The sequence below is a fragment of the Elephantulus edwardii genome, unplaced genomic scaffold (genome assembly GCF_000299155.1).
Source record: "Elephantulus edwardii isolate Elephantulus edwardi_28Jun2011 unplaced genomic scaffold, EleEdw1.0 scaffold00199, whole genome shotgun sequence".
Classification (NCBI taxonomy): Eukaryota; Metazoa; Chordata; class Mammalia; order Macroscelidea; family Macroscelididae; genus Elephantulus; species Elephantulus edwardii.
In genome coordinates this window covers 703169-725190 of record NW_006399949.1, presented here as the reverse complement: position 1 = coordinate 725190, position 22022 = coordinate 703169, and the positions used below count along the sequence as shown (strand labels likewise).

The window sequence follows — 22022 nt, the reverse complement described above, 5'->3', positions numbered from 1 at the left end:
CTGGATCATTTAATATTCTGCCTAAAGCATATATTTGTGAAACAGGCTCAATGAATGTAATTTATTATAAATGTTGAACAGGGGCTCCCATAATGAGGTTGTTTTTTCTTTTTTTTTTGCATCAAACAGGTTCATAAAAGAGCCTGTTCACAAATTAAGACCAAAAGTAAACTCCTCAATAAAATGAAACAAACATCAACTGCAACAGTCTGCATCTGAACAACAAAGATTAAAAAAATCACCAGACACAAACCACACAAAACACTCGTCCTATTTAATTTCCTATTACAGGCTCTGAAGAAGCCAAGAACATGAGGCCCAGGGCAGCAATACTTTGGGTTCTAGCTCAGGCTCCTTCTATGTGACAGTTTCCTGCACACACCCACACACACTGCTGACCCAGGCAGAAATAACACATGCGTGCACAAGTGGTTAGGGAACCGCAGGGCAGGATGGGGAAGGCATGGGGCCACGGATATGCCGTCAACTGGAGACTGGGGACTCAGAATCCTTCTGCTGCAGGCTGAGCAAGAGTCAAAGTTAAAACAATGGGAGAACACAGGATAAACAGAAGATGCTCAGACAAAGGGTTGGGTATATGGAAGAGGGAAAGATGTGAAGAAGTTTGGGGAAAGCAGCCTCAGAAGGGGAGATTTTCTTTACTGGGAATTCAAATGGGCAGAGGACCTGTGACTCCAATGACAGACACTGAGGAGAAGATGAAGCAATATGCCACAGTATTACCTCTTGTGTCTTCTCCTAAGGCAGAGAGAACCACAAACCCTTTGACTCTCACCATTGCCACTTTAAGGACTTTTCCCAAGTCCCCCCAAAATAAGTGACCCTCCCCCCATACACACATACAAAGTTGGGCCCAGCAGAGGGCCCAGTACAGAAAGCCTCAGTAACTCTTCTTGGTGGAACCAAAGCCAGAGAAGGCCATCACAGCTGCCATCTCATCATCCTCCTCAAATGTCAAGTCCTCCTCAGCCCTCCTTTTCTTTTCCTTTTGTTTTTCCTTCTTGAAGGCTTTGGTCTTTTCCTCCTCTTCTCTGAGCTCCTTCATCCTTTCCTCAAAATCATAATCCTTCTGTTTTTCTTCCATTTCCTTCTTATTCACTGCAAAGCGTTTCTTCACCTGATCCAAAGTGGAACGTTCTACATGCATTGACATGCCCAGGTTTCGCTGATGTTTCTTTCCATTAATGTGATCCAGGAAGTTGATGGAGTCTTTCACCACACAGTCACAGACACTTCAGTAATATCCTCCCATCTCAGATTGTGGGGTTGTTCTTGGTAATGACAATTGTCTTCCCCAGCCTGGATTCCAGGTCCAGCTTGTAGTCTCTGTGCCGCAGAAGTTCCCACTTAACAGGCTGCACTGGTTTTCCATCTGTCTTTTCTCTCTCTTCCTAAGTCTCTTCTTGGTGAGCTTTTTCGTATTCATTTTTGTCCCACTTTCGGCAAAAGTCCGTGTTTTTCATCCCCGTGCCTGACACCATCTTTACTGCAAAGTGAATATAAAAGTGAATATAAGTATATTCTTTAACCTTCCCCCCTCCCTGCAGTTTTCCCACTTACCCAATTGAGGGTGTTATTTTGGCAGAGATGGTGAGAATGATGCAGGATTGAGCTCGGTTCTGATCTGTTGCTCATAAGGTCTCTATGAATTATGGTTAACTCAACAGCATCTAACAACAATAGTTGACTGTAAAAAAAATCCTAAAAACATTGGAAGTATTACCTTAAATTATACAATATACATAAGTAGTTCCACATTACATTTTACTGAATAATTACTAGTTTATTGTTATCAGTGCTAAGGATATAAAAGTATCTATAACAACTACTGTCCTCAAGCATTTTGCAGTTTAGTTGAATGGACAGAAAATAATACAAGCAAATAGAATCTGTTGTGATGAACTGTGTGCTTAAGTAATTTTTCTAATAATAAACATCTTTGATTTGGTTACCAGGTTTATGAACTCAAACCACTATCAGATGATCACCAGAATCAGAAAAATACCTGCCCAATAGTTTAATAACAATCTAAACTTTGCAGCTGAGAAGCTATGTGGAGATTTTGAATTTGTATTAGTACTAAATGGGTGTAATGTAAAATTCCATGGTCAGAAAAAACCATTTCTCCCAGCACTTAAATGTACTTTATAGGCATGAAAAATCACAGAAGTGTTTCAGGCAGCTATTCAGAATTTAGAATTCTGTTAATTTTTTTCCTTAAATAAAGTCAACTGAGAGAGGTAGTCAGAATCACAAAACCTGAAAACTTATAATCTTATCTGTATCTCATTTTACAGATAATAAAATTATAACCTGTGGAAAGAAAGTTTCTGGCCCAAAATTGCAATGATTTTAAGAGATTCTGAGAGCACCTGATGTACTTTCCTCAAACATCTTTATGTAATGTTTACACTTTCAGATGATGAAATTTAAGAACATGAGTAATCTTGTCTAACTTTCCATGCAAAAAAGAATTGCTTCAGTCACCCATGGTAGCTAATATTCTATCCTATATTATATCACATACAGTGATGGCAAAACTCACAACTTTTTTGCACTTGTTTCACTACCAGTCAGTTTTACATGTTGAAAAATGTGGCATTTATTAATTTCTTTTCTACCTCAACACTCTTAAACACAATACATTACAGAGGCAATGTTTCTGTTCACATTGACACCATGAGTCATGCAGCAAAGAGAAACTTGCAGATATCAAAAGTATGTACCAGGGAGGAAGTCTTTCTTTTGCTTTTGAAGGAGAGGAGTGACCTGGGGGTTGGGAGTGAGGGCTGGGCGGGTAGAGAAGTGCAGCAATGAATGAATGGAAATCCAAATTATCTGTAAATGTTCATTAAAATTATTTTAAAAAATTTAAAAAAATCAATGCATTAAAAAAAAGTGAAGACTGGGTGCATAGCTGTGAAATATCTGAGAGTTGCAGTGGAAACTAGCCCAATCTTGTTGTGGAAACAAGCCTTTTAACGTTACAGAGATATGTTGGGCTATTGGGAAGGATACAACTGGGTTCCCTTCATATACCAAAAGCTAGACTGAGATATTTAAATAATTATTATTTTTACTAATACTAGGAAAAACTTTGCTACTGAAGCTAAGGATAATGGATTTCTCTGACCCTAGTTTTTTGTTGTTATGTGCTGTCGAGTTGCCTGAGACTTATAGTGACTCTATGTACAATAGCCCTGAACCCTACTCTATCCTGTGTCACTGACACACCTACCTCCATGACCTTTGTTTAGGATTTGAAAAAAAATCATTTAGAGTGCATTTGGAATCTTCTGGTTCCAGATCCTGATGATGCTGTGGTGAAGTGCTTGCTGATGAAGCAAAAGTTTGATAGTTTGAACCCAATGGCAGTTTTGTGGGAGGCAGGACGCAGTCTGCTTTCATAACGATGACTCTATGACTTCTGCTCTGTAGCGTCGGGTCACTATTAGTTGCAACCGACTTAATGGAGAAGGGTTTGGTTTATAACCTCAAACTTGTGCTGACTGAGAATAGGGGGCAGCACTTCAGGGAGATCTCAAATACTGAGAGTGTTTTCATTGTTAGACACTGCCTCATGCACGATCCTGTGCACAGTTGACTCAGACCATTGTGATCCACTGTGTTTTCCCTGCCTAACTTTCAAAATTAGGTTGCCAGGTCTTTCTTCCTACTTTTTGTTCACTCAGAAAGCTTTGTTAGCATCAGTGTTGAAATAGAAGACTGAGAGTAGACTGAAAACTTAGAACCTGCTATGGAACTGGTTACAAAGACAGTCACAAAACTACTTTTCATAATCAAAGCAAATTATCATTAGAAATAACAGAGGAAAAAGAATTTACCGTATGGAAGATCATACATAGTTATGAGAAACAAAGAGTGGATACAAAATGTATTAAGAGGTTTATTGCTAAGAGATACAACTAAGATACAAACAGAACATTAATTAATGAAAGTAATTTTATAGAGCAACTTGGCAAGGTTTTAAGAATTTTATTTAACTTTTAAAATGTTTGTTGTTCTTGTCATGTGCTGGTGAGTCAGAACTAACCCATAACTGAGCCTCCAGTGAGTTTTTGGGGGTATAAAGGACATGGAGGGAGACTGTTTGTCTTCCTGCCGAGGAGGAGCTGATAGAATTGAACCACCAGCCTTTGAGTTGGCAGGGCAGCTCCTTACTCATTAAGCCACCATAGCTCCCCTAGTGTTTATACTGAGTCTTTATAATAGTCAACATTCAGTTAAAATGCAGTTACTTTTTAAAAAATAACAAGAATGTTAAAAATGATGAATGACAAGGACACAGTATATGTCTCATAAAAAGTTCCAGGAGAAAAGAATAGAGAGAATGCCAGAACTACAATCTCTCCATATGCGTTTTCTTCATGGTAGCCTCCACACTTTCTTATACTCATGGGTACTGAGTGAAGACCTCAATAAAAAATGGGCTGAAAATTCTTTGTTATGTTTCCTTATTATATTTTTACTATCTCTCAAACTCAGAATTACTGCCTATTTAGGCAGTTCTAATTCCAAGTGACCCTCCTTCAAATGTCAGAATGAAGATATAAAAGTCTAAAGCCACACTCACCGACTGGTGAAAGGGAGAGCTGGGTTATGGACTCCTTACTATTTTCTTATTATTTGTTATTGACTTTTTTTCACTATTGTTGCATAAAAACTTATTTCCATAATTACTAAACAAGAAGATAGAGATATATAAGCTCTCAGAGTGTCCTAGCTTAACATTTGAGCATTTTTCAGGCTTGCAAAGAAACTGTATTTGCCTTTTCCTCCACCAATTATGTTGTTGTTGCTGTTAGTTAAGACACTCAAAGTGATCCTATGAAAATAAGACCTGAGCCCTGCCCTATCCTATGCCATCTTCACCAGCTGACATGCTTGAGCCCCTTGCCTCAGTCACTGTGCTAGTCTGTGTCATCGAGGCTCTTCCTTTCTTTCACTGACCCTCCTTCTTTCCAAGCATTATGTTCCCTTGCAAGGAGTACCTTCACCAAGCAACACGGCTCTCCTTTTAATGTTTAGATCTACAAAGCAGCACTCAGACAAGCTTGTGGCCAAGTCATCATGTCTGGAAGTAAACAAGATCTGCAGTTGTGTAATCAATTTAGCTGGATCTCAGGAAAACAGCTTGTAGGGACAGCATTTACGGGATTGCATCATCACTGCAGAAGGAACATAGACTTGACAATGGGGCAAGACTTTATTGGCCTGCACAGTTAGGATTTATTTTGCAGTCAGATGAGAAGGCAAACTTCCACCACACCAGCAGAACAAAACTCTGCTTCTGTTTATGTCTTGATCCCCTGAGTAGGAGGTTAACTCTGGGGGTGACAGATGAAATGTTTTTGTTTGTCATTTATACCACGGTGCACAGATGGCTCTCAGGCTTCTATATGAGCTTTCTCGGTACTATTTACTGCACCTCTATCCAGTCCCAGGAAACCAGGTGTGAAATTCACTACTAAGCAGTTGTTTGCTAACTGTGAATTGCATTGTGCCAAAGGGGCCATGTGGCTGGACTTTGGAATTTGAAATAATGTTATTACTAATACCGTAAAAATCAACTCCATGCTAGACAAAATCCTAAAATAAGCTCTAGAGAGCATGTCTTTCCTTTTATTTATTTTTTAAAAGAATATCACCTTTTAAGGATTGTAAATTATTAAATATTACTGTTATTTTTATACCTGTTATTTTTTCCAGTTATTTTTTCTGATCTAGACATGAGTAATTAAAAAATATTTCCTAATTTAATTTCTGAGCATATGCTTTAATTCAATTCAGCATATATAGTTATAAACTATATATTAATATTTATATTAGATGTATATTATATATTATAATAATATAAAATATATATGTATAAATATTATAATTATAATGATATTTACTATATATTAAACTATATATATAGTGATAAACTATATATATATATATAGTTCATACAGTTATTGCTTGAAAGACTGAAGATGAAAAGATATACTTTTATTAAGCAGCAATGTTCTATGGGGAAAAAACTGTTGATGAATGAAAAACATTACAAGAAATGCAATTAGTTTATCAAAATAAAGAGTTTGGAAAGTTAGAAACAAGACATTATTTGTTGTGTGATGTAGAAAATAATTTCTAGTAAGTTGCCATTGCATTTGCTTTGCCTTAAAATATGGGTGATATTCCAATATACAGAAGTGGAAGATAAAGTCTTTTCACACATAAGAAAGTCATCTTGAAACAGGAAGTTGTATAATATATAGAGCAAGAAAAGCAAATCGTTCTCCTAAGCTAAAGGCTGAGTTTTGTGCCCTCAAACTTGAACTTGGATAAGTTTATTTTAAAGACACCTTGTTGCATTTACACTAGTAACATTTCAAAAAGAATTTTAGCTCCCATTTCACATGAAATAAGACTAAGATTCAGAAAATGAGAAAAGTAGATTATAGTTGTAGGACATTATGTGCCAGGCAGTTTTAAGATCTATTATAAATAGATCTTCACTTAATCTGTAAAATAATCTTTTTGAGGCATTACTAGTATTAAGCCTCTTTACTAATAAGTAGTTGAGATTTAGAAAGGTTAAAAAAATTGTCCAAAGTTACATAACTGTAAAAGATAATGCTTGCAATTGGGCAAAATAGGATGGCTTCCTATTTTAAACAGTTCTTGAGTGTGTAAATAACTTACTGAGAGCACATAGATTTCGGAGGCTGGACTTGAGCTCCCTCAGTGTTTTCTTTTTACCACTTGAGGTGGAAGTAAAAGAAATAAAGTTTGGATAAGAATTTGAAATCCACTGGAGAGTTATAGGAACCAGTAACATTTCTGAGCAGAAAGATGATTGAAGAAAATATTCCGGCCAGTTTAGAAGGTGTGAGAAACTATACAAGAAGACATAGTTTTGAAAGTCATAACAGCAGCCCCGATGTGTACCAGTGAGAGCAGAATAAGATTTATTCTAAGCAAACCATTGGCCTAATCAGGTCATGACTATGGGTGGCTGGTTCCTGAAAAGTCCTTGAACTACTATCTAAAATCAAAAAGAGTTTGCTTTTTATTTACCAAAGAAAACCTTCTTAGGCCCAGGTTGTCTATAAATCTGGGGGTTGTAATGTGATTGGTTTAGAGAACTAAAATCTGTCTCTTCATTGCCTTAAAGTTTGAATTGACGCATAGCTGAACTCTAAATGACTGTGGGAGGTGGTTGCCTTTTCTTTTGAGAAGCCACTGGTAAATTTGTACTGCCACAGAGGTTCAGTCTTTAGATTAACAAAACAACTTCCCATGGACCATTTGCAGCTGGAGTTCTCTTTAGAAGCAAAAATAATAAGACTAAATAATAAAACTCACATATCTGGGCATGGTATCAGGAGGTGCTAGTCCTTGAGAAAGGGCTTTTTGATTGGAGAAAGACAGAGTCAGCAAAGAAGACGACTCTAAATGAAATTAGCAGTGACAACAGACTTGACTGAGGATGAGTAGATGGCGATATTGTGAAGATAGAGCAGAATGTGGCACTGGTTTCCATCTGGTGTACACAGGGTTAATATGAGTTAAAACTGACTTGATGATACTAACAACAGAACCATCTGTTTTAAAGAGCTTCATGAGAAAAATACTGTTTCTGGTATGGCTAAGCAAGCTCCTAATAGAGGTACTTATCCACAGATAATGTTTTGAAGATTGTAATGTGTTATGTAAACCCGGCAGACAGATTTCTGCTAACATGTAATTTGCCTTATATACAATAAGCATATTTGGCCAGACTGCAGCCATGTCTAAGCAACCACAGTTGTGCTGTGTTGATCATTGTTTTAAGTGTGACTGTGCAGGTACATAGAGTGATAAGAGAAGCAGTCCATGCACAAAGTGTGGCAGAGGGTCACCTTTGTTCTGAGTGCTATGAGAAATTGATTATAAAGTTTCCCAGGAGCTCATGATAAGACTTATGTCCTTGGAGTCAGTGTGGTGAGACTCCCCTGTGTTGTGTTCCCATGGCCTCTTAGCATACCTCCTCCCGACAGTCTATGTAAACTGGAATAAAAGATATTTTTATGATTCCTGCAATTCCTAGGATGTCTGTGTTTATTTTCCAGGTGGCCACAGAACTTGAGTGTCTGGCACTTGCTAATTGCCTCAGGTCTGACTTTTAACTAAATGAGCAAGATACCTGTCCTTGGGCATGATATATGGTGCTGTGAGCAGAATTCAGACATGACATAAGGATCATTAACTTCAGACAAATAAAAACAAAACAAAACAAAACAAAACAAAGCCAACTACCAAGAAAATAACTGAAGAGATCTGGAGAACAAAAAATAAAAGAAAGTCAAACTTGAAAGAAGGAACATTTATAGAGGGAGTGTCTTCCTTTTTTAGGATTAACATATATAACATTTAGTACCATTCGGAAAGGACAAGAACTAGTAATTTTCAGACTTTCTAACTAGAAGAAGTAGAGGAGAGGAGAGATTCTGGGTAACCGCAGTTCTGGAAAATGAGGACAAAATCTTGGAAAAAATAGAACAAAGAATCTCTAATTCTATCTGTAAACTTTGCCCAAGTCTTTGGAAGAGCATCGGATCACGCATATGTGGGCAGAATCTGTGCTGAGACAGTTGAAACAACATAAAACAAATAAACAAAACTAAAAAGAAAAATTGAGATGCTCCCTAGAAAATAAAGTTTGCAGTTTATTTCCAGCTATGCTAATTACTTGCTAAAACAAATATTATCAAGTTTCTTTGGAGAAATAAATGTGACCCACTTTTAAGAGGAAAAAAAAAAATCTGTAGAGGCCAAACCTGAAATAGGCCAAATGTTAGAATAAACAGATAAATACTCTGAGGCAATTAGTAAACTATCCATAATGAGATGCAGGAAAATAAAGTCATTAAAATGAAAAGGTAGTAATCTCAGTGGAGAAAGAGAACTATTAAGCGAGCCAAGAGCCAAATGGCAAATACAGGACTAAATAAGAGTCATGGTGTATATTTTATGTGGTGGTGGGAGTACAACCAAAATATAGTGTGATCACGAGCACATAAACTTGAAGTTTGTGTTTTTAAAAAATTCTTTAAAAACCCATGAGTACAAAAATCCTCTCAAGTATGTGAAAAAGCCAACAATTTCAGTCCTAGCCAAATGTCCATACTAAAGAAAGTCTTTGTAAAATATGTTTTCCTCTAAAATGTACTTTAGTGATTTCACCATTAGAAAGGAAACCCTTTATGTTCTTTTCACTATATTCTTAGTGTAAATCACATACTACCAGGATTGTATGAATGTAAAGAGAACACCAGAAGCAATTTGATAAAAGGTAAAGTTTAAGAAGAATAATTACCATGCTCAATTATTACCTGCTTCCACTCTTGTCCCTTACTTAAGACAAAATCTAAACCTGTGACTTGAAGGATATGCTCATCTGTTTGTTTATCACATTTCATATTTCTATGCATCGATCACTGAGGAATAATTTGAGATTGCTTAAGGGGAGGTTTCTGCCCCCATCACATAGAGTCTGCCCTGCCCACCCCATGGAGACCCTCCCCTGCCCAGGAACACCAATCAACACAGACGAGTGGAAAGGAAATAGTAAGACAGAGATGGTGGGAAGCGCAAGTCATCAAACCAGAGTTGAGTGGCAGTGGGAGTAGGGGATGGGAGTTGCCAGAAGGGCAGGAGAGGGTCAACTGAGCTGGATGCTAGCAGGGCAGGGTGAGGGTTGGGACACAACACATGAAAATAAGGCGTTGGTCTGGGGACTAACACTTGATCTGTTACCTGCATACTCTCATCATCTCTTTTGGGTAAAATGCTTGTCTATCAGATATTGCTCTAAAGCTGAACACCCACATTAAGATAGATTAGGGAGAAGGATTGACCATCCACTTCTGAAATAACAGGCATTGGAAAAACCTAGGTACAACAAAGGTGCCCCTGATACAAGCCATGGTCTTATGTATCAGAGACAATTAATAAGGATGATAGAAGAAGATTTGATGTCTTTAAGTTATGGTACTGAAGAGGAGTATTGAATACACCATGGACAGCTAAGAGAACAAACAGTTCTGTCCTTTGAGAAACCAATCTACTACTTGGAGGTAAGGATTTTAGAAGCTCTGTCTCACATATTTGGGGCAAGTTGTCAGGAAGGAGCAATCTTTGGAGAAAGACATAATGCTTGGAAGTCTGCAGGGACAGCACCGGAGAGGAAGATCCTGGAAGAGATTGATATAGTAACTGGGACAATGAGGATTGTTGTTTTGGAATTAGTGGATGTCCTTCTCCAAAGATCAGTTCCTCCTAGCCACATGCTTAAAGTATGTGAGACGGAGCTTCAAAATCCTAGCCTCCAAGGAGAAACTTGGTTTCACTCTCTTCAAGACAGACTTATTTGTTTTCTTGGCAGTCCATCATATATCCAAGACACAATGTGAAGGCATTGATTTTTCTTCTGTCATCCTTAGTCATTGCCCAGCTCTCTGATGAATAGTAAGTAATTGCAAAGACAAGTCTTGGGTCAGGTGCACCTTAGTCTCTAGACAGACATCATTACTTTTCAGTACTCTGAGGTCCCTGACAGATTTTCCTAATGCAGTTTGTCTTTTGATTTCCTGACTGCTTGTGCCAAGAGTGATAATTGTGGAGCCAAGCAGGCTGTAATTGTTAACTTCAATCTCTTCTCCATCCATCATGGTGCTGCCATTTGGAACAGTCGTGAGAATCTTTGTCTTCTTGATTTTGAGCTTCAATCCATATTGAAGACTGCAGTCCTTGATCTTTTGCAGCAAGCATTTCAAGTCTGCCTCAGTTTCAGCAAGCAAGGTTGACCTGCTTAACATAGGTTGTTGATGAGTCTTCCTCCAATCCTGATGCCACATGACTCCTTACAAAGCCTTGCTCCCCAAATGATCTGTTCTGCAAATAGATTGTGAAGGTATGGAGACAGAGTGCATCCCTGACTTATTCCTTTCCTGATTTTGAACCATGCAGTGTTTCCTTGCTTTTTTGAGGATAGCTCCCTTGTCTAAGTATGTTGTTGTTGGTGGTGGTGTTATGTGCCGTTGAATAGCTTGTGACCCATAGGTTTTGCAAAAGCACGATCAAGTGTTCTAGTATCCCCATTTTCCTCAAGGTTAGCCATAATTTGTTGTGATCCACACAGGCAAGTGCTCTTACATAGTCAATAAAACACAGATAGATATTCATCTTGTACTCTTTCTTTGCTTTCTTCCAAGATCCATCTGACATTGGCAATAATGTCTCTAGTGCAATGACCTCTTCTAAACCCAGCTTGTATTCCCAGTAGTTCTGTGATAATGTACTGTTGCAGACATTTTTGGATGATGTTTAGCAGCATTTTCTAGTGTGTGATATTAGAAATACTGTTTGATAATTTCCACACTCTGTTGGGTCACCTTGTTTTAGAATGGGAATAAATATGGATCTCTTTCAGTCAGTTGACCAGGTAGTTTTCCTTCAGATTTCTTTGCACAACTTGGTGAGCACATCCAGGGCAGCATTGCTTTGTTGAAATACATCAATTGGTAGTCCACCAATTCCTGGATCTTTTTAATTATTTTTTTAACTTAATTCCTTCTGTGGTCAGTAGAAGGAATAAAGAAAAAATTTTTTAATTGAGACAAAAAATTATTTTAAGTTTTTCTGATTTTCTATAAATAATGCTTTTAATATAATAAACAAACTTGGGAGCTATGAGGCAAAAAGGAAAACAAGATAGGATTTTGATCACTGAAACTTTAAAAGCTGATCCTGGTTTGGAGAATCTTTGAGATACACAGAATGAATTTGAAACTGCCCAGGGGCCATGACAAAGGGCAATGATTTGACCCATATCCTTTCAATCTATTTTGTTGTTGCTCTAGTTATGTCCTGTCAAGTTGGAACTTGCCCCTAGCTGACTTTCTTGGGAGTTTTTAGAGGCAGTAAATCATATAGGAGGAGATTGTTTCTCTTTCTGCAATTGAGAAGCTGGGGAAATTGAACTGTGTACTTTTTGGATTGGCAGCACAACTTCTTACCACCAAGCCACCAGAGCTCCCATTTCAACCCACAGAAGCTGAAATACAGACTGAAGATGAGCCTGTTGTTGTTGTTAGGTGCCATTGAGCATGACTTATAGTGACTCTATGAACAAACTGATCTGAACACTGTACTATCCTGTGCCATCCTCACCATCTCTGACACATTCAAGTCTGCTGCAGTCACTGTGTCAACAGCCTGATTGAGAATCTCGTCTCTTTCACTGTATTTCTACCTTTTTTTACAAGGAAAAACGTTTTGTAGCAATGTGTCCAAAGTATAAGAGAAAAAGACTTGCCATCCTTGCCTCCAAAGAGCACTCTGGTTAGACTCTCTCCAAGACATATATAATTTTTTTTTCTGTCCATGGGATCTTCAGCACTCTTCTTCAACACCACAGACCAAAGGCAGCAAGTCTTCTTCTGTCATCCTTAGTCATTGTCTAGCTCTCAGAGCCATAGCAAATGGTTGTAAAGACAATGCCTGAATCAGGTGCAACTTACTTCTAAAACTGACATCATTCCTTTTCAATAATTTGGAGAGGTTCCTGACTATAGACTTACATAGGGCAATATATCTCCTGATCTCCTGATTGCTGGTATAAAGTGTATTGATTGTGCATAAAAGTATAACATGAAATCCTTGACAGTCTCAATCCTTTCATCTGTCATGATTTTGCCTATCAATCCAGTGGTAAAGATTTTTGTGGTTGTTTTTTTTTTTTGTTTTGTTTTTTAATATTGAGTTGCAATCTATACGAAAGGCTGCATTCCTTCATCATCTGTAGCAAATGCTTCAAGTCCTCCTCACTTTCGGCCAGGAAGGCGGTGCCATCTGCATAAGGAAAGTTATTGATGAACCTTTCCCCAATCCTGATGTTACATTTTTCTTGATAGCTCTTGTTGTTGTTGTTGTTATGTGCCATCGAGTCACTTGTGGTTCATAGTGACTCAATGTATAACAGCCTTAAACACGCCTTACAACATGTCCAAAGTATGTCAGAAGAAGCTTCAGAATTCTTACCTCCAAGGAGCAACCTCTCCTAAACCAAGAAACATGAGGCTTCCCTGAGATGGATTCATAGAACAGCATGACTAATATGAGTAAATGAGCCAAAAGAATAATGAGCAATGAGTTATCATGGATCCTCTGTGTCTTAAGGAGATTTTATTTATCATTCTTAATCTCCTTTTTCAAGGAACAAATAGAAAAAAGCTGAACATAGAAATCTTATAAAATCCAGCTATTCCACTGCAAGAAATTTACCCTGAAGAGATCAGAACAGAGACATGAATGGATAATTGTACACCTCAGTTCATAATAGTGTTACTCATAATATCAATAAGTGGGGAAAAAACCCAGAAAATGTTCATCAACAAACAAATGGATTGAGATATTCACACAATAGAATACTATGCAGCACATAGGAAGAGTGATTTCATAAAATGCTAGATGATATGACAGAGTCTAGGGAGAATTGTGCTGAGTAAAATAATTCAGTCACATAAGGAAAAATACTACATACGATCACTGTTGTGAAAATAGGAGGATAACTGAGCAAGATACGTATAAATGTTCAAAAACGGAACAAAAGGGGGAGAAAGAGGAGCAGAAAAAGAGAATGAGCGAGAGTCAATAGGATAGCAGAGGTTAGTGGACAGAGAGGGGATGAAGAACTAGGAAATGTATAATAGGGACTTGAAAAGATGGCATCAGAATAGGTATATGTCAATAATAATTGTATAAAATACAAAAGTACATGAATGTGTAAACACATGTATATGAATAAAACACAGTATATGTGAATGATTGCACATAATCCAATATGAAAATTTTTTAAAGTTAAAGATATTTTTTAAATTATTATTATATTTATCTTTGTCTTCTTGAGATTCTCACCACTGGACCAGTTGGCAGCATCAGGATGGATGGTGAAGAGATTGAGATTGTTCACAGCTTTATTTTGCTTGACTCTACACTCGATAACACATAACAACGGCACATTATATTTATTTTAAAATATATTGCACTCTGGGGGCCTAGTGACAAGAAGCTGTGCTGCAATCCCGAGAACATTCAGTTCAAGGACACCAGCTGCTCCACAAGAGAAAGATGGGCAGTCGCCTTCTGTGCAATTGACTGTCTCTGAGAATTCACTGGAGAGTCAACTATAGGTCAGATCCAACTCTACAGAATACAACAACAAAAAGATATTAAAAAATGAGAACTTCCTGAATCCAGTAGTTATATCAACCAAAAGACACTTGATGTGTCTTAGGCCCATTTTTCTCGATATCTAATCTATATGTTGAGCAAATTTTTTGATGTTGTAGATGGTCAAGGACTCCATTCTTCAATATGGATCAAAATGCTCAATATCAAGAAAACACAGATTCTCATCAATAGGACGCTTGGCAGCATCACGGTAGATGATAAAGAGATTGAGATTGTGAACAGCTTCAGTTTGCTTGGCTCTATAATCAACACTCTTGGTACCAGCGACCAAGAAATTAAAAGACATATGCACTGGGAAAGTATGCTGTCAGAGATCTCTCCAAAGTATTGAAGAGCGACGATGTCAGTCTGGAGACTAAGATGCCCCAATACAGGCCATGGTTTTTGCAATTACTTGCTATGCATCAGAAAGCTAGATAATGGCTAGGGATGATAGAGGGAGAATTGATGCCTTTAAGCTGTGGTGCTAGAGAAGAGTAATGAACATACCATGGACTGTTAAGAGAACAAGCAGGTTCATCCTGGAGAGGGTGAAGCCAGGCTGCTCCTTGGAGACAAGGATCTGACATAATGTGGACAGGTGGTAAGGAGGGACCAATCCTTGGAGAGGGACGTCATGCTTGGGAGGGTGGTGGGACAGCACAGGAGAGGAAGACCCTTGATGAGATGGATTGATTCAGTGACTGGGGTAATGAGGGTAGATGTGTCGGAGACAGTGAGATTGGCACAAGACAGGGTTTAGGGCTTAGCAGGGTTTAGTTGCAGATGACTCGACAGCACATAACAACAACAACAATAACAATCAACAAACCTTTTAATGATGCACTGGCTATTGTCTTTTCATGGCTAGCATATTTTAAAATTAGGAACTAATAGCATGTCTTTTAAGTAAGTAGCAAAGACAAAGAAATATACAAGTGGGCCGGCACACATGTGTCTAACCACACCATTCTCAAGTGGGAAAATATAACCTGTTACCCTTGTAGTCAGTCTTAGACTCCTTAAGTATGAAACTAAGTGAGGAAAGTATAGCTTTGTTTCTCACCTAATGTGCACTATGGTGCATGTAGACAAGAGTTTTCCATCTTTATGGAGACAGCTTCTGAGCCGGGAGCTCCCTTCATCATTGGAACAATTTCTGCTGTATGTTCTCTATTCGCGGTGACTAATTTAAACAGCTTTCATTTGTCATTCTCTGGTGAGAGTTTCTTGTGTATGAACTGTTGACGCCAAATGATGCAGTTTACACTCTTAGTGCTACTGGCTGGAATTCTTAACCCGACTGTCTGACATTTATTGGGTTCCAGAAATAGCATTGATGCCAAACTATGTGTACAGTGCATCTTCCCATCTACTAGTTCTTAGAGTGTTCTTATGACATTTGCTGTCATTGAAGGCAATATAAAGAACATCATTTACTTTGATATTGGATGGGCTTTGTAGGAAACCACAATTCCTTGAGCAGTATTTATGTGATGTAGGTATAATTTTTAAGTCGTATTTCTTTAAAAAATAAAGATATGAATACCAAACACAGGTTTCCATGAAGATTATATGAGACTGTATATGTAAAGTGTTTACTATAAACCTGTAGAGAACGAATGCTCATTTACTTATGTTCTTGTCAAGTGCTTTTGAGTCTGCTCAAGTAGTGTACAACAGAACAAAATCGGAGCCTGATGTTGTGCCTTCTTCACAATATCTGCTGTGTTTAAACAAATCTCCTCATTTCTTATTAAATTTCAGCATCTTGAGGGTTGACAGCTTAAAAATCCATTGTTTTCTCTGCACTGCAAAGCCAGAGAAGAGCTAATACCAACATGTCTATTGTAGACAGAACATTCCTGAATTAAAAACTCACATTCCATAGTGAGAGCACTTGTCTTCAATCACATCCACTCTGTTTGATTCAGTGAGTATCGACCATATAGGAGTTCCAGGCCTTTTCTAACAGCTCACTGGTTTGTTTCATTTCTTTGTGTCTCTGTGTGTTTTTCTCTGGTCCATCTGATAAATGAAGTTGTACTACTCCCAGGAAGGAGTTCTGGCTTTGTCTCTCCCACAAGACAATAAACTGAAAGGCATGAAATTGACACCATCATTATTAAAGGGACGTTTTATTTCTGTTACAATATACAAAAAGCAGAGGCAAATCATGAAGAACTCTTATATGTTATTATACCCCAATTTTTTATAGTATACTTCACAACTGATCACAAAACAAGAGTGTGCAATGAACCACTTGAAAGTGTTTCTCTCAGCAGTTAACTCTATTCAGCCTTAGTGAGGATTTCCACCCCCCATATGCAAATGTTCATTGTAATTGTTCAGGATAGCAAAGAGTTAGAAACAGCCAAGTATCGGTTAGATAGATTATAGAATATGCATACACTGGAACACCAGGGAGCTGTTAAAATGTAATAGTAGACCTGGGATTCCAAGACAGAGGCGTGCCCATGATACATGATTGTACTGGCCTTAGTGAGGAGTTTTGATTCCTCATTCCTCTCCATTATTCTTTTGATAATTTTGTAGCATCCACTTTTACTGCATAGCAACATTTCTATCCTTTACAGTTGTTATTACTGTGCGTGACCCTCTGGTGGGATTTCAGAAGCTGTTAATCACACAGGAGATGATTGCCCATCCTTCTATGTAGCCTCTGGTAGATTTGAATGACCAGGTGTCTTTGGGTTTGCAGCACAGCTTCTTACCACTATGCCATCAGTGGTTCCTATCCTTTACAGTATTGTTTGATAATATTTTATTGATATTTGTTGTTGTTCTCCAGATTTCTTGGCACAACTTGATATTTAGCATAGGTTAATTTTACATTGTGCAATGCATACTTTTTTTTGGTTATTTTTCATAAATCATTACCATTGCTCAAGTCGCTCAACTTCTGCTTCTGTTCATTCTTCCTGTCAGAGGTACTATTTAGTTTATCAGTTTCTCTCTCACAGACTTTTATGAAATTGTCTTTATATTAATAATTTTCAAATATCAATAGATTAAATATTGTTCAGGAAGGCCAGTCAGAAAGTTAAAGGATTCAACAAATATTCCAAATAAAAGTATTGTAAAGTCCCTTTACTGAAGAACGATGATAGAACTCCAAAGATTGCAGAACTTCACAAACTGGACAGTCTCAGACATGAACTTTTTGAGCCCTGAAGTTGCCTATTTATTTAGACACAGTGGAGACTCTCCCTCATTCTGCTTTCAAGGGCAGATCTAGTAATTATAATTCTAAGGTGTTGCAGTCATAGAACAATATAAGAACTGAGCTAGAAAATGGTGTCTTTCTTTTCCCCTATTCCTCTTCAGGGGCAACTAAATAGTGTAGAGAAGGTGACTTTGAAATCCAATTCTGAGAATATTGCCTAAAAGTCAGAGAGGGTCTAGAGCCTGCAGAAGCTGCAGCATTTGGGAACTAGGCCTTGTTAAATACCCTTCACCTGCAGAGAGGTTCCCATAACTACACAGAATAAAGATCTTGTCACAGTGTTTTTATGTCCTTTTTCTTTGAAACAGACTATTTTCTAAGAGAAATTCTACCAAACTCAGTTTATGTGTAAAATCGTGGGAGGTACAATTAGCCTCACAAACTGTGAGAGGCTTTTCAGAGTTATTCACTCTTAAAGTAGTTTAATGGAGAGGTAATTCAGGATTCAGCCTTTATAGAAGCAAAAATAAATGTCCGTTTTAATCTCCCAAACAGTGCATTTCTCAAAATGAATCTGGCAAACCATCTCACATCTATCTTCCAACATGCCTGCAAGGAAGAAACTAGAGCAAGAAAGACAGAAACTCCAGCAAGGTAGATGAGTAATGACAATTGCATCTTTTCAGTTTATCTTCTCTCCCACAAAATAAGTGGCTGGAACCTGAGGTTACCATGAGGCTGCTTGTTCGTAATGACTACTGTGTGCTTTTAGTGCACTGGTTGGTGAATCCTGTGAGGCTACTTATGGTTCATTTCTGCGGCAAGCAGAGTGATAATTTAATTTTGGAAGTCAAATGATTACCATAGACTTAATGACCTGTTTTACCTGGATTTTCCTTTATTCAATTAAAACTATGAAATTATAATTTCAAAGAAGATATTTTGTTGAGTGACCAAACACTAAAAAGACAGAAAAGAATTAGAAAGATTTCTTCAAAATATTAAATATATTTATATGTGAGTTTATATTATCATAAAACATGGGGAAGGTACAAAAATAAATATAGCATTTTTATCCTCCAGGGGCTTATACTTTAGAAATGAAGGTGGGCAATTAAAAAACATATGAAAAAATGAACCATTTTTGGAATAGAAGCACCAGCAGCACTGTTGTAATGATTATACAACAACCACTCCCTTCCTTGAGTTGATTATAATTTACAGTGACTCTACATCCAATTTCCGAGGCTGTAAATTTTAACAGGAGCAGACTGCCTTTTATTTCTCCAGAAGAATAGATGGTGGATTAAAACTGTAGAATTTAGCATGCCCAACACGTTACACACTATAACACCATGGCTTCCTTTTACTGTTGTTGTTATCTACTATCAAGTTGCCTCTCTATCTGTGCAATCTTATTGTCTCTGACACACCTACCCTCATAACCCCAGTCACTGAATCAATATATCTCATCAAAGACCTTTCTCTCTTTCCCTGTCCTTCCACCCTTCTGAGCATGATGTCCCTCTCCAAGGACTGGTTTCTCCTTGCAACATGTCCAAAGTATGTCAGACGAAGTTTCAGAATCCTTTCTCCAAAAAGTAGCCTGGTTTTACCCTCTCTCAGACAAATCTGTTTGTTCTCCTAGCCATCCATGGTATATTCAATACTCTTCTTCAGCACCACAGCTCAAAGGCATCAATTCTCCTTCTATCATCACTAGTCATTTTCCAGCTTTCTGATGCATAGCTAACAGTTGCAAAGACTGTAGACTGGATCCGGAGCACCTTAGTCTCCAGACTGACATCGTTGCTCTTCAGTACTTTGGAGCAGTCTCTGATAGCAGACTTTACCATTGCAATTTGTTTTTGTTTGTTTGGGTTTTTTTTTTTTTTTAAATTTCCAGGCTGCTGGCATCAAGAGTGTTAATTGTGGAGCCAAGCAAACGGAAGTTGTTAATAATCTCAGTCTGTTCACCATGTATTATGATGCTGCCAGTTGGCCCAGTGGTGAGAATCTTTGTTTTGACTATGCTTGGAAGCAGGAGTGGCATCCACTTCTGAAATAGCTTGCCTCCAGAAATTCTATTAGAGAAATGATGGAAGTTAGGCGTGTTCAGGACTTCCGTTCATAGGGTCACTATGAATTGTCTATAACTCAATGGCACTTAACAACAACAGCAAGAGTTTTAAATACTTCATTGTAGACAAGATACACAAACACATCACACACTGATACTAATGTATTGTTATAGTTATTGTCATTATAGCAATAGCTGCTGTTGTTGACTTTTTCCCAGGTAAACCAATGTTCTCATCAGGAAGCCAGTACTCCACTATTTTCATCATTGCTATGAGGTTAGAACTGCTCCTGATTCAGCTCTCCAGAAAGTTTTCTGAGGCTGTGGTTTGTAGAAGAGACTTCCCATCTTTTCCCCATGGAGTTGCTTGTAGATTTGAACTGCCAGAGTGGCGCCACCTTTTGGATAGCATTGCAGCGCTCTAGGGACTTCTCTTCCAGAGCTCCCTCTCTAAGCTATGCTGTTATTGTGTGCCTTGAGTTGACTATGACTCATACCAACCCTATGAACAATGAATTGGAATCTTGCTCTCTCCTGCATCATGTTCATGATCTCTGCATCACTCATTATCTCTGACATGCTCAAGCTCACTATTACAGTTGCTATGTCAATCACTTCCCAGAGGCATCTGACATCATCAGTTATATATCTAGTTCCAAGACCTCTTATGAATTCAGCTTTAATTTCCTGTCAGTGTAAAGTTCCAGGCATTTTAAAAATAATCTTTGTGAAGCTTTTGTTTCCATGTAATATTAAAGGTTGTTGTTGTTACTGGCTCTCAAGTCACTTGAAACTCATAGCGACCCTGTGTACAATAGCCCTAAACCCTGCCCTATCCTGTGCCAATCTTATTGTCTCTGGCTGTCTTTCTCTCCTGCACTGTCCCTCCACCCTCCCAAGCATGACGTCCCTCTCCATGGACTGGTTGTGTCTTGCAACATGCTCAGAGTATGTCAGGTGAAGCTTCATAATCCTTGCCTCCAAGGACCAGCCTGGCATCACCTTCTCCAGGATGAACTTATTTGTTCTCCTAGCAGTCCATGGTATAGTCAATACTCTTCTCCAGCACCGCATCTCAAAGGCATCAACTCTCCTTCTATCATCCCTAGTCATTGTCCAGCTCTCTGATACATAGCAAGTAATTGCAAAGGCCATGGACTGTATCAGGCACACATTAGTCTCCAGACTGACATCACTGTTTTTTAGTACTTTAGAGAGCTCTCTGACAGCAGTTCAATAATTCCAACATTCTGTTTGATCAATTTGTTTTGTTGTTTGTTTTTTTTTTTAAATGGGCTTCTTCCATTTAGTTGGCCAAGTAGCTGTCTTTCAAAATTTTGTTGATATAGACTAACGAATATATCTAGGGCTACACCTGTTGAAACTACATAACTAGTATTTAACCAATTGTTGAAGTTTGTTTTATTTATTTATTTATATATATATCTATTTAATGTATTTCTTTTCAATGCCTTCAATTCAACTTGGACTTCTTCTTTCATTACCATTGGTTCTTAATCATATGCTACTTGCTGAAATGGTAAATGTTTGAACTGAAGGTGAAGAAAAATTAAAACACATTCATGAGTACCATAACACTCCCTTGAGTCTATCTTAATGGAATTGAAACCTCACGCATAGATTTGGTGCATTAAACACTAATGACTGAAGATCAGAAATTTTGAGATACCATTACAAAGATGGTGAAGAAAACAATATCAAAATGAATGCCATTAGAGACTCTGAAACTTATGCTGGAAAAAAACAGAAACTAAAACAAGGGAGAGGAATATTCAAATTAGAGAGTTGATTTGGAACACAAAGCAAAGCATTATGATGAAATGTTCAAAGAATTGAAGTTAGAAAAAGAGAAGAATATGCTTGGCATTTCAAGCTGAAAGAACAAAGCCAACCTTCAAGTTTCAATACTGAGATTCTATGTAGAAAGTCTTGAGTGATTCAGGAAGCAATTTTAAAAGATGGAAAGGATACACTCATATTACTTATGCCCTGGAATTTAGTAAAACATCTACTATTTATCTGTTAATCACAAAAGATCCTGATCCAGCTGAGAACTCAGCTTGAACTTCTACTTGCCCAAACAATCAAAAGGGGAACAGAATCCAGTATCATAATCTCCGTGGATTTTACTTATAATGTGATTAAATCAGCAAAATGACTGTACTTTCTTATGCCTCAGAGCACACTTTATCAGCTCTCTTGTACTGATTTGCTGATGTTGTTGTTAGAGTTGCTGCATGCCTTCAAGTTGACCCTCTAGCAGGTTTTCAAAGACAGTAACTTGCACAAGAGGAGAATGTCAATTCTTCTTTCAGCGAGTGGCTGGTGTGTTCAAACTGCCTGCCATTGGGATTGCAGCATAGCTTCTTACCACTAGGCCACCAGTGCTAGTAAAACTTTTTCTCAGAGTTACTTGCTTTATAACCTTTTAGT

At 37.9% G+C, this 22022-nt stretch overlaps 1 pseudogene; it reads right to left on the bottom strand.

Moving 5' to 3' along the window:
- Nucleotides 1-901: 901 nt before the first annotated feature.
- On the bottom strand, nt 902-1502 carry LOC102866957 (annotated as a pseudogene).
- Between the last annotated feature and the right edge of the window lie 20520 nt (nt 1503-22022).